The sequence below is a fragment of the Cynocephalus volans genome, chromosome 5 (genome assembly GCF_027409185.1).
Source record: "Cynocephalus volans isolate mCynVol1 chromosome 5, mCynVol1.pri, whole genome shotgun sequence".
NCBI classification, from domain to species: Eukaryota; Metazoa; Chordata; class Mammalia; order Dermoptera; family Cynocephalidae; genus Cynocephalus; species Cynocephalus volans.
In genome coordinates, this window is record NC_084464.1 from 87,445,514 (window position 1) to 87,465,793 (window position 20,280).

Below are 20,280 nucleotides of genomic sequence, written 5' to 3' on the forward strand. Positions count from 1 at the left end.
CAGCTCTCTCTTTTGAAATTCTAAACTCTTAGAATTGAATTGAGTTTATAAGTGGGCCTTTGGGAGATGCTTTGAGGGCTCTTTATTTGAGGCTTAAATTATCCTGTTCGACTGTCTGTATTGATCAGGCCAAAGAGATAATGGCTAAATATCTGCTTCCCTTAGGGGAATATAGAATCAGTCATTACTGGATTTCATATTGGACTTTCTGCAATTAACTCTTTTCTTTAATTATAATTATTGTCCTCCAAATGCTCTATTCTAAGAAATAAATTATGATTATCTAATATTGTAGGAGTCTCGTGGAACTAGATCCAAGGAATAGATTCAGTAGGCAGAGTATTATAATCTCAGTGAAAAGTTTATAACTTATCTCCTTTTTAATTTGTTTGTTTTATTATTGTTTTCCTGCTCTACTGGACAGAATACAATAAAAAGAATTACAACTTTTTCCAGGGAGAGACAACATAAAATAAGTTAAAGTGGGATAGAACTCTACATGCATGGTGCAATTTTAAAGTAAAATCATAATACACAATAAAACTCAAAATGAATTGCAGTTGTGGTTTGAAAATCTTAAATAGATGACTGAAGAGAAAACTGATGAATAAACAATCTCCCACACACCAACAAATCAGTATACATATGCAAATAAAATTAATCCATGCTATAAAAGGCTAAAAAGAAATCTATAAAACATGTAGTAAGCTGCCATTTTTGCAGAATGTTGGGAGGAGCGAGGCAGAGCAAGGTCGAGTCCTGTTGGGCTTGGGTCAAGGAGGAACAGGGGAGGGGGATAAGGTCAGCAAGCCAGGGACAGGGAGGTGGAAGCAAAACCAGGAAGGGGTGCCAAGGTGAGCCCCAGGAGAAACCGAAGGGCCTGCCAGAGACTAGATGGGAGGTCAGAACAAAGGTGAAGAGAACACAGTAAGAAGAGAGGGGTCCAGGCACATAAATCGAAGCATTTAGAGCTTCGGTCTGAGAATTCGACATTTCTCTAACTGTGTCTTCACACATCTCACCAGGCCAGACGTCGCATCCTGAAGGAGCCAAACCAGGCTGTACGTACTTGTCTTTTACCTCCTATTTGATTGGAAGCTCCTTTAGGTCAGAATCTATACTTGACTCACATTTGTATACACTACTGAATTTTATGATAAATCCATCTAGCCATCGAGTTCATAACATAGTCTGAAAGTTGATTTCTAGAACTTCCTATTGTCAACTTGTTTACTGGCCATTGTCTCTTTCTCATCAAAATAGAATAGACTTTGTAAGTTAATGTTGCTCTGGATTCCAGGAAAACAAATTTAGTTATTATTATTCTGACATTAGCAATATTTTCTAAAGAACCGTTTTCTAAACTCAAAAAATATTATAGCTACATAACAATTTCTATTATCAATTTTTTTCTGGTATGAATGTATAGCAGAAATGTTACCACCATCAACCTTCTGGGATATCAATATAATAAAATCATTAAATATTGAGGCATAGCCATATTGAAAATTAACTCCATATATATATATATACACACACACACACACACACACACACACACACACACACACACACACAAGGGTACATCAAAAAGTTCATGGAAAGATTTGTATTATTTTTTAATTCTGTCCATGAACTTTTTGAAGTATCCTTTTGTGCATGTGTGTGTGTGTGTGTGTGTGTGTGTGTGTGTGTGCGTGTGCGTGTGTGTGTGTGTGTGTGTGTGTGTATTTGTAATAATGGAAGTATTTTGATGCTCCCAGAAATATGAGAGACTTTGGATCATGGTTGTCTTACTTGGCAATGACTTCATTGTTGGATTTGTATAAAAAGATAAATAAGAAGCAGTTTTTATCTTTTTAAAAAAATTTTGGCTTCTGGTCAACATGGCCAGTGTCACTCTTTCCCACAAATCAACCAATTTACAACTATTAAAAAGCAATGACAGCCAAGCTGGAGCCACTAGAGCTCAGGGGAAGAGGAAGAGAGACCTACAGAGCTCATGAAGTCAGGAGAAGCCACGATGAGGGAAAAAAAAGAACCGCTCCCACCATTTCCAGCCCCAGCCACTTCAAGGCTGGCACTGGTGAGCACACGGAGCAAGAGCTGGCAAAAGCCACAACTGTACCCTTTGTATGAAGTTATTTGGAGGTGGCAGGGGAGAAGAGTGCCTTGATGGCCTTCATGCCAGCAAGACCACTAACAGGGTTCCCATGGGTCCACATAGGAGCAAGGAGCCATAGACAACTGAAAAAAGGAGCCACTTAGAGGCTGGTGAGTCATCGCAAGGGACTGGCACATGGCCCATCCCACGGGAAGTGTTTAGAACATGGGCAGTGGGGGAGAAGGGCTACCAGGGGAACACTGGGGCAAAGCAAGGACAGCTGATCTGCCCACCAATCAGCACAGGCCCACTCAGTGGAGACCGGTCAGGAATACAGAACTGCAGGGGGTCTAGTTTGCTGAAAAGACTCAGACTCAGACCAGAGTTTCCACACAAACTAGGTGTAACAGGACTCATAAGACCCAAAAGTACATATAAAGTCAACCATTAAAACCCGAGCTGCACAAAAAGCCTTCCCTGGGGAATCATCAGCAAAGGAGCAATTCAGCTCAACCACAGAGCTCAAGTGCTGGTCCCCACAGGAAGTTCCCCCATTTTAGAAGTAAGCAAAGGACAACAAATTAGTTCCAGTGCAGAGTTTAAGTGATGGGAACAGCAAATAATCCAACATAGAACTGAAAGAAAAAACAAAGTACCCACAGATCAGAAACAAAGTTTGATATTAACTAGTAAAGGTTTCACATCACCAGTGAACACCTATAAAACTTAGAAGGACTGGAAGCCCCCTGTGCTCCCAAGCCAGGGAGGTGGGGGGCCAAGGGCTTCAGCCACACACCCCTGAAATCTGTACCCAGCCTAGCAACGACTGAGCCACTGCGGGAAGCCCCTTGGTCTCCCCTGAAAGAGTGAGAGGGGTGCCATAGGCCTCAACTATAGCCCCTCTCTTTCCTCCTTCTTCCACCATATTTCCTTCCCCCATCCCGTTCCCCCTTTCACCCAACTGCTCCACAACAACATTTTAGAATGTAAAAAAATAATATTAATAAATAACCAAAAAAATTTTTTTTAATTTCTTTTAAAGCATCTTATTCAGGGCTGGGCTGCTACTAGTACCTACCATGTCATTTGTAAGAATTAGAAAAAGTCACCTCTCTCTGGATGGACCAAGTAGAAAAAGGAAGTCCTTTGCTCAAGCTGAACTGGGGGTTGGATCATAGGCTGGCTTTCACCTCTTACTCACAAGCAGTGGTGAACTTGACTGTAAAATTAGTATTTTCTATTTTGCAAAGCAGATATAGCCACATAAAGACTGCCTACGACGTAAATCACCATATTTTACATTCTACTTTTTCATTAAAATTTTTAAAATGTTTCTCCATCTGAGAGAAATTAAAGCAGCCTTTGTAACATGTATATGTGTGTGGAGAGGGAAGAGGGGTTCTATTTCACAGTGCAGGAAAACATTTGAAATCTTAAAGTTAAAAGAAACATAAGAAGCATTTGATAATATCTTAAATCTACAATTTAAATAAGTAAAAATCTATGAATTAAAAATAGCTAGAATGCTTTTATTTTCAGGATTTTATGTCAAAGGCCAAAAGATTAGAAGAACAGACCAAACTGAACTTAAAAGTCTCTGGTTTTTTAATTAAGCCTCTGAAATACTATAACATGAAAACATGCTGTTCTCTTACATGAATCTCAGATCCACCTTCGCAGCAATTTTTACAGGAAGGTGGTTAAAATAATAATCATCATCATGATGATGATGGTGATGATTAATATTAATAACTGATTGCAGTTATTCCTAAAGAGGAATAAAAACACAAATACGTGAGATGCAGAATGTGTCAGAAAGCAGCAGCAGATAAAAGAAAATCTCACAATGGTCACAACAGTAATGGAACTGCATATTCACAAAAATAAATGGCTGAGGAGGCCTTAAAATTCTGAAAGCAAGTCTGCGTAAAAAGTACCACAAATCATTTCTCTGATTTATGACCTACGTAGGAGTCCAATTCTGTACATCCAATACCTGAGTAACGAGGCATGCTGGTAGCTTTAAATTTTACCTCATGCTATAATTGTAACATAAAAATAAAAGTGCCAGACTGGCTTTAGCATAGATGTTGTAACCGGAATGGTGCTGCGTAAACAGTATTTTTATATATTCTGAACTGATCTGTCTGTTCTTCATTTCCACTATCACAGTGGCCCCCAAATCTAAAAAATATAAAAGTTTAAAATGGTATTGTTTTATCAAAATACCTGCAGTTTCTTAGTATAAGAGAAAACTGCTCCAGATTTTGATGCAACATTTTTACTGACTGGCAAACCAAACAATATCCACTGCACTTATCTGTGAGGAACTGAATCTAGAGAATGCAATTCTTAAAGTATTGCTGGTTGAACTACAAAGAAATCCCATCATTAATTGTTTGTTCTTATCACGGGGATTTTCTTTTGATATTTGACTTTTCTATGCACAATCAACCTGAGAATCGATTTGCTAAGAAAAAATAAATAGCCAAATTGTTTATACTAGTGCTTTCTAATCTCCTTCTTTAAAGATTCTTTTTACTTTTTAATGTGTCTCGTACTCGATATTTACACTTCATGTATCGATTTCAGTTCTTTTAGCATCTCTTCTCTTCATTCGAGTAGTTTGAGATCTTACACGTTTAAATGCAGCTTCCCTCGCCTGCCTCCATGTTTGCCCTTCTTTGGACAACCATTATGCCAAAACCTACCCACCAAGTGCTTTTTCTCCCAAAACACTTCAGCTCAAATCTTGAGGCTTGAAATTCAAACTGTTTTCATGTTTTCAGTCCACACAATGCCTAAGCACCCAGTCTGGGCACTGATTTTGTTCCTTGCAATGTTAGACATACTATAAGTGGCTTAGACACATTCCTTGAAAAATAATTCCTTTAGTGACTGAAAAGAGCACACCCTCAGCAACAAAAAAGGAGACTGATGGTGCTTTCTAAGAGGCCTGGAAAGAGGAGTCAGCACAAAACTGAAAGCATATACAGAAATAATAAATTTTACTGGGAAACCTACAGTTCCTATGAGGAGTACTGGACAGAGAATGGGGCAAATGAGTTAAAATTAAAGGAAAGGAAACAGAGATATGTGCAAAACGTTGCTCTGGGCTTGGAATCTGCAAGTGTGGCCCATGATTGCTTCTTCTAGGGACCAAAGTCACATTCTGTGCCCAGAGAAGCACAGTAACACTTCAGCTAGCCTATGCTCTGAAGTAAAACACCTTCTTAACAAAGGAGACTGCTTGTTAAAACAAGCAAACCAAAAAAAAAAAAAAAAAAGCATAATGTATAGCTTTCATCTTTTGGCTCGGGATTCTCGTTATATAATGTCAGTATGAGTGTGCAAAACTAAAATGGCACTCACAGAGCACAGGGTCAATCTTATAAATCTATTTTTTTTCACTGAAAATAAAGTATATATATTCAGTTGATCACTAAACCAAAAGCTATTTAAGGAGAGTGACTAAGCATTAATGATTGCTACTGTGTGTATCACATGAATGAATAAATGCATGAATGACCTTTTCTGAAATCTAGAATGATCGATATGTGCTGGCTAAAAGTGAAAATGAATGATAAAATAGCACCATTCACAGAGTGCATCCTCTGCAGCACTGCTAGGCTAACAGTTCAACACGGGAGCTCACAACAGCCCTGTGAAATGATTAGCCCTACTTTTCAGATGAAATCATTGAGGCTCAGAGAGGTTCGGTTACCTGTCCACATCACACAGCCAGTAAGGGCAGAGCCATGATTACAAATATAACTGAAGTCTGTCTGATATCAGAACCTGAGCCACACTGCCTCCCAAATGCTTGAAAACATAAAAATGAAACTTCTCCTGAGAAAAGTAATTGTGCAAGGGTTGCTTAAAAAACTCTGGATGTTTGTACATCGCTCCTCACCACTTACTTATTTGTTATTTATATTTAACCTACTTTCGAAAGGGACTTGAGGCAAATTCCTGAGTGTAGGATACACAGACACATACACATGTCCACATCTATTTAGTCATTGCCATCAACTTCCACACTGCAGGTCAGAAGCACCCCTGATGAGAACAGAGGCCTTGCTCGATGGTGGTTGTAGAGAGTAAGTCATGGCAAATGACACACGCCTTCCTAGTGGTGACTTTATCCTCCTTCCCCCATAGTACAGTGAAGGGTGAAGTCACTAAAAGCTCAAGCTGGGAGCCAATCTGACTGGCTTCAAGTTCTGTGCAGCTTCATGCCAATTTGTTAGCTTCTCCCAGTCTCAATTTCCTCTTCTTTAAATAGGAAAAGACAATAATCATAGTACTTCCCTTCAAGATTTGTAAATGAGAAAACCCTATAAATCTCCTCCCATAGTTCTAAAATATAGGCCTTTAAAAGGAAGAGAGTTCTGATAGCAGGAAATGTGCACAAAATCATCAGGTAAAAGTAAGAAGATTTGTTTCGATCTGGGGGTGATCGAAACAGTTTCCCATACCCACTCCCTCAATAGCAAATGCTCAAATTACAAAAGCTCAATATAAGAAATCCTTCTGGTGAGCAAATATATTACATTAGTGCTCTCCAAGATCCTATTAAAGCCAGCAGAAGCAGAAGGGCAAGGAAACAGTGAGAGGTTTCTGCAATAATAGTGTCAAAGATGTTGATGGAGAGTTAAGGCACTTATTAGGTGTTCTTTTGGAAGAAGTGAGGAAAGATTATTAAGAATTACAGCAACAATGAAGGATGACCAGATTCATTGGCTCCTTGTGAGTGAAAGCCCCAGGCAGTTCCTGAGCCTATTAGAAAGCCTGGGACAAGCCAACAGAGGGTCAATTTGTATCCAGAAGCCAATAAGTAGACAATAACATAAATGTCTGTGTTATGTTTGCCATCACATTGTTCGGTGTTTCTCAGTGAATTCGGTATATTAGGATGAGGATAAACAACCTTTAATGAAACCAAACTGTGCCCAACCCACAAAAGCATCCCTGGGAGAAAAGACCCATTTCCTCCCCTGAATATCCACTCATTTGTGCGATGGTTTTGTTCATTTTTCTAAACAAGAATGCTCTTTTAGTGAATAACGTGTCATTTATTATCTCTAAAAGTCATGTTTTACAAGTGATCTGTTATCTCTCCTTTATTAGTCTCTTAATCATATTCTCTTGCTGCAAAGACTTTGGCATTGAACTATATAGGAAACGGTTAAGTTTGTCCAAACATCACAGGCAATGAGGTTAATTCCACTTCTAAAAGATTGCTTTGGACAGCCCCAGACCTGAAACAGAACTAGAAGCATATTTGATGTCACTAACCTTAGAGACGGGTGCATCTAATACAATTCATTAAGCGTAATTGAAATAGAAATCCTACAATGAAAATGTAACAGGGAACACTGTGTAAATTGACTTTTTGAAGTATATTCTTCCCTTGGTGCACATAGTCTGCTCCCATTAATTTTAATGGACATAACTTGTTCACATATCAGCTGAAGGATTTCACCTGCTTCTGTGTAAAACTGGCTGCATAAAGAAAAAAAAATGCCCTCAAAGAAAAACTGAGGTTGCTGCTAAAGATTGCTTGGATAATAAAGTCCAAGGGCATTACAGTTAATTAAATATAAGTTGTTGCATAGAATAATAAAAGAGGAATTATTATGAAATTAAGCAAATTGCTTTTTTTAAAAAAAGAAAACATCTAAGAAAACAATGTTGAGGTCAGGCCAGGTGTATCCTTGACTGCTTTCCCACTCAAAATCCAGTTCTTTCACTAATATGAACTGTGAGCTTGAAGGTAGAGATAATGTCCTACTGCCCAGCACTATACACACAGCATGAGCCTACCACACAAAAGGCACTCTGCAGATCCTTGTTACATTGAAATGCACTATCCATTGTTCCTCAGTTCTCTTCAAACCTCTATACCTTTGGGCCTCAGCTCACCCTCTTCCCTTTGCCTGAAACATAATCTCACATACCCCAGCCCAATCTTCAGCTGCTTAATTTCCAGCCAATCCACAAAAACCCTGTCAAATGCTGGGAAGTTTTTCCTGACCCTACCAAGTGAATATTGATAGACAGGCATAGTCTCATAATCCTGTTACACTCTTGAAAGTTACTGAAGACTCCAAGAAGGTTTCTTTTTATATAAATTAGACCTATGAAAATTTACCGACTTAAAAATTAACACTGAAAAAATTAAATATTTATTAATTCATTAAAATAATCAATGATGAACTCATTACATATTGTTGTAAATAACATTTTTACTTAAAAACCTATATTTTCTCCCCAAGTACCCAAACAGTGAATCCATTGGCATTGTTTAACATTTCGCAAACCTCTTTAGTGTGTGGTTTAACAGAAAACGGACAGCTAGATTCTCATATCTGCTTCTGCAATCAATATGTTGCAGTATACTGTTTTTTTTTAAACATTTGAAGAAAAACTGGCCTTACATGACATGTACTTGGAAAAGGATGTATTCTGACAGCCTTTTCAGATAATTGTGAGTGTTCTTCTTGATTATTTATACAAAACTCTACAAGTGATAGCTTCTTAAATATTAGTTGCAATATAAGATTTTAAACAATATTAATGAATTTTATACTCTATTACATAAAATTATCATTCTATTTTGCACTTTGAATAAATATTTTTACCTATTCATGCTTTTGTAACATTATACATCAGTACTTTTTTTAAAACTCCCCAGATGATTTCAATGTGTGGCCAAGTGTGGAAACTTGCTCTCAAATTTATGGTCAGAGTCATAAGGGATTGAAATGCTTTTCTCTTACTTCCTTTCACCAACCTTGGCCATAATATTTCCTCTTCCCTGCTATTCTGAATGTAAGAGAGAAAGAGAGAAGTTGAAGGTTAGGAGCAGAAGGAAAAATAGATGAAGCTAGGAAAAACTAGGTGGATCTTTACTAATATCAATTACTTTGTGTCTGGTGTGTGCTACACACACATAACACAATATTTTCTGACCTATGTAAGATTATATTGCAATGCCTCTTTACCACCAAATAATTCAGTGTGTGTTTCTTAAAAACAAGGACTATATACCTATTAGAATGGCTAAAATCCAAAGCACTGACAACACCAACTGCTGGCTAAGATGTGGAGCAACAGGAACTCTCAGTCATTGCTGGTGGGAATGCAATATGGAAAAGTCACTTTGGAAGACAGTTTGGCAGTTTCTCACAAAACTGAACATATGTGTATCATGTGATCCAGTAATTGCACTCCTTGATATTTACCCAAATGAGCTGAAAACTTATGTCCACATAAAAACCCGGACATGAATGTTTATAGCAGCTTTATTTTATAATTGCCAAAACCTGGAAGCAACCAAGATATCCTTCAGTAGGTGCGTGTATAAAGAAGTGGTGGTATATCCAAACAATAAATATTATTCGGCACTAAAAGTAAGTGAGCTATTAAGCCACAAAAGACATGGAAATACATTAAATCCATATTGCTACATGAAAGAAGCCAATCTGAAAAGGCTACATACTGTATGATTCCAACTATATGACATTCTGAAAAAGTCAAAACTATGGAGATAATAAAAAGATAAATGGTTGCCAGGGTTGGGTGGAGGGAGGAACAAATAGGCAGAGAACAGAGAATTTTTAGGGCAGTGAAACTATTCTGTATGAAACTACAATGGTGGATACATGTCATTACAGATCTACTAAAACTCATACAATATACAACACCAAGAGGGAACCTTAACGTAAATTATGAGCTTTGGGTGACAATGGTGTGTCAGTGTAGGTTCATGGATTGTAGCAAATGTACCACTGTGGCACAGATGTCAATAGCGGGGGAGACTGTACATATGTGAGGACAGAGTTATGTGGGAATTATCTCTACTTTCTGCTCAGTTGTGCTGTGAAACTAAAGCTAAAATTAAATTTATTAATTAAAAAAAAACAAGGGCAAGGGCATTCTTTTACATAAGCACAGTTCGATTACCAAGATCAATAACTTATTGTTTCTATAATACTATTATCTAATCTATAGAATTTAGTAAAGTTTTACTAATTATTTTACTAATGTCCTTGATCATAAAAGAAAAAAGTTATGTTTTTTTCTGGTCCAGGATCATACATTGAAGTTAGTTGTCATATCTCTTTATCTCCTTACAGTTCCTCAGTCTTTCTTTGTCTTCCATGACCTTGCCATTCAACAAGTATGCAGGCCCTTAATTTGAGTTTTTCTGATGTTTCCTCATGAGCAGATTTAGGTTATGCATTTTTGGAAGGAATAGCACAGAAGTAATGTGTTATGTCCTTCTCGGTGCATGATAATAAGAGGCGCATGACATCTATATGTCCCATTGTTAGTCACATTTACTTTGATTGCCTGGTTAAGATGATTTCCGCCTTGTTTCCCCAGTGTAAATCTATTTTTTCCCTTTGTAATTAATAAATACCTCTGGGAACCTACTTTTAGGTGATGCAAATATCCTATTTCTCATCACAATTTTCCCCAGGAGTTTCTTATTTTTGGATGAAATTATTATTATTATGGTGGCTGCCAAATGGCAATGTGTCCACTTTAATGCCCTTTAAGTTCTCCGTTTTCTTTCAGCTACATCAAATATTTCTGTTATTCTGGAAGTGACATAACGCTAAGTACGCAGTGGTATTGTTCAATTGCATTCTCAGAGCTGATTGGATTCTAATCAATCTAATTAGGTTGGTATCATTCAGCACATTGTGGGCTTCCCTAATAGGGCTGCCATCAAGCAGATAACTGAAAAATCCCTTCTGAGCTCACTGAAGATTTTCATATGTTGTTTGGCAAAGGTAGAACCCAGCAAACTCCTTGAATTTCCTGGAGTTTCTAGGCCCTCGGCCCAGAAAAATAGTGGATTCCTTGGGTATTTAAAAAGGTCCCCAGAAAGTCCTTACACCAGCCACAATTAATTTCTTTGGTTCAAACTAAGGTCTGTAGAACCAGATCATCTCATTGAATTTAGATGACCTATCTGTGAAATAAACTGACTTTCTTCTATCACATGCATTCTGCTTTTCAGCCTATCCAACAAATATTTTTTAACTTCAGATAATGTATTTTTCAGTTCTAGACTTTCCATTCGGTTCTTTTTTATAATCTCTTTTCCTGCCAAGATTTTCTATCTTTTAATTCTTTATAGGAGCATATTTTCCTTCATATACTTGAATATATAAATCCACATAGACTTGTGGATTTATCTCAGGGTTGATCTTTGTTCATAAGACGGGTCAAAGGGTCAAGTTTTCTTACTTATTTGTATGTCAAGTACTTTTACATCTGTAATATTTTTGGATGATATGTTGTACTTTAAGGAGCATTGATTTTGTTTTTAAAGCTGTCAGTTAAATTGGCTGAACTCAGACTGAAAGCTCTGTACCGTTTCTGGTGAACAGTAGCTCAAATCGCAATTCGACTCCTTTAGCCACAGCTTAGCCTCTTGGAGTAGAGTCTGCCCCACACACAAGATGCAGAACCGGCCAGAAATTTGGATAGAGTGCCCAGAATTTGGGGCTCCGCCTCTATAGTTCTCTCCTCTGTGTGATTTCTCCTTCACTTTGCAGTGTCTATGGTTCCTCTGAACTCTGTCCTGTACTTCTTTAAACCAGTAAGGCTGTGTGAAGTACTTTTTTCTTTCTTTTTTTTTTTTAATAGCCACCCTCTATTCATGACTGGGACCTGTGCTTAGGAAAAAATTTAAAAATATCACCAAATGATATTTCTTCCGGTATTTTCCTGCTTTCATTCACTTTCCAGTGCCTTCTGGTAGTTTTTTAGTTATCTGAGAAAGTATTTGTCCAATAGGAACTATTTAGCCGTTACCAAAGACAGAACCAATTTATGTTAATGAATTCAGCAGTCATTTGAGATAATGGATTTCTCTTTGTCAAAAACATGGTTATATTTAACTTTGTCTCCTTTTCATTAATTCACTCATACCTTCTTTAACAGATCCACTGTGTTGAGTGTTGTCATGGAAGCAAAAAAGAAGAAAACATGGTCCCTGCCCTCAAAACATTTAAAATCTAGTTGGAAAGATGAGACATAGACTCATGAAAGTTAAATAAAAAGCAAGACTGCATGTGATCTAGTACCCAAAGTGTGGTCCATGAATAAGCAGCACTGGTAACTACAGCAGCGTTTTAGAAATTCAGAATCTCCGGCCCCATCTCAGACCTACTGAATCAGAATCTGCATATTTACAAGATCCTCAGATGATGCCTATGAACATTAAAGCCTGAGAAGCACTATTCAGAAGATGGAAATTCAGAAGAAAGGACTTTCTACAGTAAGTTTGGGAGAAGATTTTATGCAGAATATGCTAGTTCAGCCTCTGGATGGTCTAAGAAGATAGGAAAAAGCATTTTAAATGAATAATATAGGACTAAATTGGGAATGAGTTCAAACTGGAGAGCAGTAAAATATAATATCCTGAAAAAAAGTTGAGACTTGTACACATTAGTTATCTGTAAATTAGAGATATCTCAGCCAAAAGAGACTTATAATGTAAGGACACTGTCATCTCACATAACTAGAAGTCTGGAGGTAAATCAGTTCTAGCGATGGGTGACCCAGTAGTTCAATGATGTCATTTTTAAAAAATAAGTTCCTTCCATTCTTCTGTTGTGCCATCCTCAGATCCCCAGCAAACTAATCCCTTCTTATCTTAAGCTGACTTCCCCTCATAGCCTCAAGATATCTGGCTCAGTTTCAAGTACTCTATGAGGCATTAAACATGTACCCTGTCTTTTGTCCTTTCTCACAATGATTTTTTTTTTTTAAAAATCTCCCCAGAAACCCTCAGTAGATTTTCCTTCATATCTCACTGGCCAAAACTTTGCAAATTATACATCGTTCAGCCAATTAATTGGGAAAATGAATGAGGCCACTGTAATTGGCTTGGAGCAATCAAGAGTCACCTCCTTGGTTGGGGAAGAGCCCAGCTATCCTTGAAAGAGATGCTCTTAGGGGGACAGTGAACAAAATTCAGGGTTCTATTTTCAAAGAAAAGGAATGGCTGTTGATCAAATCTAAAGTGCCTGCCACCTTTCAATTTTCCATCTTGTTGAGTCTTGCTCAGTAATCAGCCTTCTTTACTTGAAGAAAGAGGTTCTTTAGGAAAAAAAAGACAGCCAACAAATCAATAGATAAATACACAGAAAGATAGAGAACATAATTACTCAGTTATTCATTAATAGTACATCCAACCCATAAGAAACCATTTTCTATCCTACATTTTAAAGAACCTTCTCAGTTTTACTTTGAAGAGCCTTATTGTCATAATAACTCTAAACTACATCAAATTAACTTTAAAATCCAGGCTCGTTTTTATTTTTATTTTTATTTTTTTTACTGGTTTGCAGTTTATTTTCTGATACAGAAAATAACACTTAATATTTATTGAGTGACATCTGGTTAATTAAATCTCTATTTCTTCCTGCCTGTTAAAAGGGATCATACCACAGAAAGACAACATTGGGAGAATAATTAAAGTGCAGCCAAAGATCAAAACTAACCTCAAAACTCACTGTAATTAAGAATAAAACACGAGCAAAATGCTGAGAGAATGGCCTGCCTTTATCTGACTCCTGTCTGTACACGTTTCCTTTTTCTGGATATCTCCATTTGCTTTTCTCCATTTTTGTGTGCAACTGGAAGTTTCACTTTCTACAGACATCTCTTTTGCAAATCTTTTTACATTCCGCCTTCAAGAAAGCTCACCACTTAAAAGATTAGAAGATAACTCATACCTGCCTCTCCACAGGAGCATTTTCTGTGTTTAAATCTACTGGTGTCATCAGTAAAGGAGAAATAACTGGTATCAGCCAGGAGAGGGCGCCCTGCATCACAACCATTGGTCTGGCAGGGCAGGGATTTTAGACTTTAGAACCCTTCCTACTAATAGAAATGGTTTTAAAAAATTACTCACCCATACATTTATAACCACATACTTCATGTTTTCATTGTTCCTAAGAGAAGATACAATTCCTCCTTATCTTTCCAAAAAGCCTACAGACCAAATATTATAGGAAGCCTAACAGAAGTGATTTGTGTCTCCTGACTTTGTTTGCCTTGGAGAAAAGAGAAAAGTAACTTTAAAGAGATTAGAAGAACCTCACCCCTTCACCTAACCTGGGGCTGTCATAACTCTTCCAAACTGGCAGTCAGATCCACAGCTCAGAACCTTGGTTTGAGTCTTGACCCCACCATTTTCTAAGTAAATGGTCCTAAACACATCATTTGCTCTCTCTTAGTGTCATTTTCCTTATCATGAAAATGCTAATTATGGTAACTGGGCCTATCTATTTATTGTGAGGATTAAATAAGAAAACATATGTTAAATGCCTGCTTCCTAGTAATAGCATCTATTATTATTTCCTTTTATTTAGTCAAGACTACAACATAGTGTAGGAAAAAGTCTCAGATCCCACCTGCCATCACCAAAAGAAAAGGTCTCTTGAATTTTTTCTTTATCTTGATGTCCCAACTAATGAAAAGAAACCACCATGAGTCACTGACATTTGTCATGTTGTTTTGTTTTGTTTTGTTTTGTTTTTTAAGTAAACTGAGTTCAGAACTGGCCTAGTAAGGAGACTGGCTCAACTCCTAACGAGTCCCCAGGGTTCGTGGTCTAGCACCTAATTTCTCTGGACCAAGGTTGTCTGAGAAAATTACATGAGATAACCCAGATTGTTAAGACTCATGACAAAGGCAAGGAGTACCTACTTTATGACATTCACTGACAAAAAATAGTGATTTACAGGTATCTTAAGAATGTTCAACTCATTAAGGCATCTTCAACTCAAATACTTTTGTTTCTGCCCATAACTATGTCTAAACTTTTCTATTTCTTTAAATTCCACTTATTTTTCAAGGCTCCTGTCAAACTCACTGCCTCCGGAAGGCCTTCCCCAATCCACCAACTCAGCACTCCATCTTTTTCCCTTGAGCTCCCATGATGCTTTGCTTTGATTTCTCTAGCATCATCCTGTTCTGCTGAGTGTCATAGTTTCTTTTGCTCTTGTCTTGACTCTCCCATACTCCCCATAGCAAAGTGATAAAGCTCCTCGCTGAACTGCTTCTATTTCATGTGTAATTATTGCTCCTTGAGAGAAAGAAGCATTTTTGCTCATGATATCCCTGCAGCACCCAGCATAGCATTCTCCACACAGTAAACATGCATTTAGTAAAGGCTGAATTGAAGAGAATCAAATTTAAATGAGAGTTTTCTTTAAAGAAAAAAGAAATCCTATGATGAGGATTCACTGTATTGCTAAGTTTCTATGTCATTAAAACTTCATCTTACCTTAGAAATAAAACTATAACAGCATAACATACATTGAGGTTAGGATATAAGATATCTGAATAGATAAATTATTAATAAAACATTTTAGAAAACCATTTTCTTCCATAATTTCCAAGAAAGTGTGTTTTAGATCTTACATCTATCCTGTTTGGTGACTCCAGATGAAATAATGGCTGTGCAAATATTTTGTAAAAGGTAAATTATTATGAAAACATTACATTTTGGAAGTATTTAGTATTATAATATAGAACATCATTTTCTTGGCTTGGAACCATAATAGAGAAATATTTCACTACTGAGGATAAATAAGATAAAATCTATCTATATACTTACCCAGTTTGGCAGAATCATGGCACATCGATAAGAAATATTTTATAACCTTTTTTTGTAATAAAGATGAACCATACCTTTCAAAAGATTCAGTTTTTAATATCTGGAAAGGACACATCTGTTGCTTTGCCTCCCACGGATTTCTAAATAAAGTCCCTCTTCCCCTGGGTGACAGAGGCGCAAAGGATTACTCAAAGCCCATCTCTTCTGAGCAGAGAGAAGCCCCAAAGGGGTTAATCTCCCAGAACCCTCAAGAGAGAGGCATTCCTTCCATTTGGGAAATTAACCCCAAATTGGGGTTCTCTTCCAGCATTTATTCTCCAGACCAGGAAGTTACGGGAAGAGAACATAGGTGGGATTTTTTTGCTAAGTATAGTTAAACAAGTTCAACAAATTTAACGATAGAAGCTGGTAACATTCGGTAAAACAAGTAAGATGTCATTCCATAATGCAATTTGCAAGAAGTTAAGTCGATCCACCAACAAAAGCTTGATCTTAGCAAACATTCTCTCTCCTTACCGCAATTTCCCAGTATTTTTACGTATCAATCAGTAACCTGTCTGTCCTTTGAGCCAGCAACCTTGCTGTGCTACAATTCTTTATCTTACAACAGAGAGTAGACTGGGGGAAAATGTCCTGTCTTTTGCAAGGTTAACATTTTATATGTACTTTTAAGAAGCTAGGCCAAACCCAAAACTGCAAGGCTTTGGAAAATCAGGCCCTGTGAAATATATTTGCTTTACATATACTCCACACACATCAGTATTTTTATTTTTGTAATTTCTTTTTGCTTCCCAAAGTGATGACTATAAGATCAGTAATAGGTGCACTATCGCCCAGCCTGAGAATTGTACTAACTCAAACAGTTGCCCTCCTTTCATCTGCTCAGTCACTAATGTAGCCTTCAAAAGCTGTTTATTTCATAAATCTTCTATAATAGGCTTTCAATAGTATATTAAATGCTCCAGGATTATACCACAAACAAAATAGACTTTCTATATTTCCCTACCTGATCCCTGAGTTTTTCCCTTTAATCCGTTTCATGTAGTCTTATCTGATTTAACTTAACCCAGACCAGGCAGAGTTTCTCTGCAGTGGTGTTTGGGTTTCTAAGTACCCCCATAATATTGTGAGATTACAGACGCTGGAAAGTAGACATGTCCCCAGCAGAATGAGTGTTGGCAACCTAACGGGAGGGGGAGAGAACAGAACTGAAGATATTTCCAAGATCCTTCCTGAAAATTAAGGAAGGATTCCTTCCTCCCAACATCAAGTCAATAGCTGGCTATTGACTTCAATGAAATGGTCACTAATTACAGCAATAGGCAACGAGCCACAGTTTTCTTGAAAGTTTTGTGGAATCACCTTGTATCATCATAGTCCCACTTTACACTCCATACTGTATCAAGAATTTATATCAATTGTGAATTTCAGAGCTCTTCTTTGGTCCCTTATCAATGGTTTCTTTGTGTTTGTTAATATTAGCCCTCCATCTCTCTGCACTAAAAGGAGCTTCATACCCCCATCTAGTGTAGTTACAGTACCCAGAGCAAAATTCACACTGGAGAATGTGATCAATTCTTCCAAAAGCACTGTAGGCCTCCCCAGAAGCACAGTCATTATTTTAGTTGCCTCCATCCAATGATACAAGAAACTTTTCTTATAAATGTTTGCATTAGCATATTTCAAAAAAACTTGAAATTTATTTTACTCCAGAAAGACGTTAAGTTGTTTCTGCATTCTAACAACTCTTAATGCAATAGTTTGGTGTACTCCATCTTATGCTATCTCATTTTATAATTTAATTCCCTAAATATCACTCACCTTGGTGTTTGTTACTCCCAAAGGGTAAAATGTCACTTGCGCAACTCTAAAAAAATCCTTTTATAAAAATCTTTTTTTGCAACCAAGTAATGAGTAGAGCTAAATAAAGCTTCCCAAGAGGTTTCTATTTTACACAGAAACAAAATTTGTAGTATTGAAATGTTGAATGACTAAAATCTACATTTACTCATTTCATCACTTGCCTTCATAAATCCTCTAGGCCTGATAACACTAATTAGCATTCATAGCACCTCAGGTGTGCACAGAGGTGTTATTTGCTAACACAGACTTATCTATTTCAATGAATTAAGAAAACATGCTGAGAGATTCATTTTGCAGTGTAGCCAGATTATGCTTTGCTGTCTACATCTTTATTTAGAAAAAAAACTAAAAGGGTTTTCCTACCTGAGATTAAGCTTCAGCATCTCTCTTCAACCTATGATGAATAGAAACTAGGAAGATAAGAAAATCTTGTATGGGGAATGAAGAAATAAGTAAATTGGTGATGGATAGTAGGATCCAGGTTCTCACTGTTGAGAGGTTATAGATAAGTTGGAAGCCAAGATGAACCATGTGCTACTGGATTAGAGTCAGAGACATCAGTATAAACTCATGCTTAGCCTGAAATATGAGAAGTGTTCAAAAAGTTCATGGAAAGATTCCTATTATCTTTTAACTCCATTCTTCATGAACTTTTTGAAGTTCCCTTGTGGATACAGATGGATAGATACAGAAATGATTCTGTATCTGTATGAACACATGGGTTAGTATACATACATATGTTTCCTAGCTCTGCCCACTAAGAGGGCTTAGAAGCCAAAACATCTCAGGAGCAATGAGCACACCCAGTGACCAGATCTTGGTTTCTAATACCATTTTCCAATGAAAGGAACCAGGGCTCCTTAGAAAAATGGTTGATTTAAGGGCTGGGATAGGAAATATGCAAGATGAGCCTAGAGCATCATGTAGTGCCAGAAAATAAGGGAGTGCTCAATAAACAAAATAATGGGGACATGTCAAAGAGACACATAAGTCAACCTCAGATTGTTCCCAAAGGCAAGAGCTGAAATAATTTGAGCAACAAATAATGTAGTAGTGGATTATAACCCAAAGTATAAAACACATATTCATGAGCCCAAATTTATATAAATAAATGATTGAATAAATAAACGAGAGAAGAGACTAATCTCCCATGTAGAAGAATTCCAACTAATTTATTTAGATACTGCCTCCTCAAGGAAGTAGAGTTTAACTTCCCACCTCTTCTTGAGCGTTGGCTGCACTTACCAACTTGCTTTCAAGTATGAAGGGGAAGCAGAGTAAATTCATACTGGAGAAACCTGGCAAGTAGTACCTCAACCAGGTGGTCAAGGTGATCAGCATCACTGACAAGTCATGTTGATATCATGAACCCTTGATAGTATGTGATGAGAAGGGCACTTTATCTCTGTGGTATTATTTCTAAAATCTCCTAACCCCAGACTGATCATGAGAAGAAAACATGAGACGAAACCAAATTAAAGGATTTCTACAAAATATTCAACCAGTACTCCTGAGTGGAAGGAATGAGGGATTGATGCAAGATAATGTCTTTTAACATATTCTACTTAATAGAATTGTTGCAAATACCCCATTCAAGTTAAGTAAGGAACTTTCTACCTTTAATTTTTATCTCTTTTTTTAATAATTTCAGATTTCAATTTAAAGGTGGAACTCATTTTTGCCACTGAATTCTCTAAGAACCTTTATCAAGGAGGAAATCTTGATTAGATAAGTGAATCTCAGATTTTTATAGTCCTTAGAAAAAAACAGGTAACCAAAAAAAAAAAAAAAAAAAAGAAGGAAAATGAAAGGTGGTTCCTTTAAGAAGTGAACAAAGAAAGAAAATAGGTTCCCAACCCCAAGAAGAAAACTAAAGGAAATGGCTGGCTTCAGAATATTAATACCATCACTGCAAATTAGTTTTCATATAAGTAATTAATCAACTTTTGTCACTTTTTGTGATACACTGAGAACATTCTGTGTGAGGTCTGTCCTTCACTGTACTACTTCAAGTTTAAACGCCTGAGGCTTTTAAACTTGCCTTATAACATTGGCAAGGCCCTTTTTATAGACTAATTAGCATGCAAAGAATTTCAAGCCAACAAAAGATACAATGGAACCCTTTCTCAGGTTTCAGGAACTTTTTCATGACTGCTCCAAGCACCTTTTACACTTTGGCTCTCTCTGTCCAAATACCAATCAGCTCACTGTAGGGACTGGCTCTAAATTTCATCCCCAGTGCCACCTCTCCTGCCCACCAAGGGGAAATGTAACACCACATTATGCAAATTTCCCCATGTGTAACCTCTCCTTGTAGAGCTTTTTTTGATGGAATTACAAGGAAGAGATATATCCACACTCCCTGAGATTAAGTTACATACTCTGACTGAAGAGCCACACTAGATTGGAACAAATGCACCAGATCTCAGCACGGATTCCCTTGGAACCCAGAGATCCTAACAAGAGCACACACTGCTAATCACATTGTCCACACAAGGTCTTGGGGAATCTGGAACACTCGGTTCTGGCTTTAAATTATGACCCACTGCCAAACTACTGCCTTTCCTGTTAAGGCTTAAATTACCAATATGCCAATACAGAAGAACCTGTCCTGGGCCGAGCCCGTGGCGCACTTGGTAGAGTGCTGCGCTGGCAGCGTGCG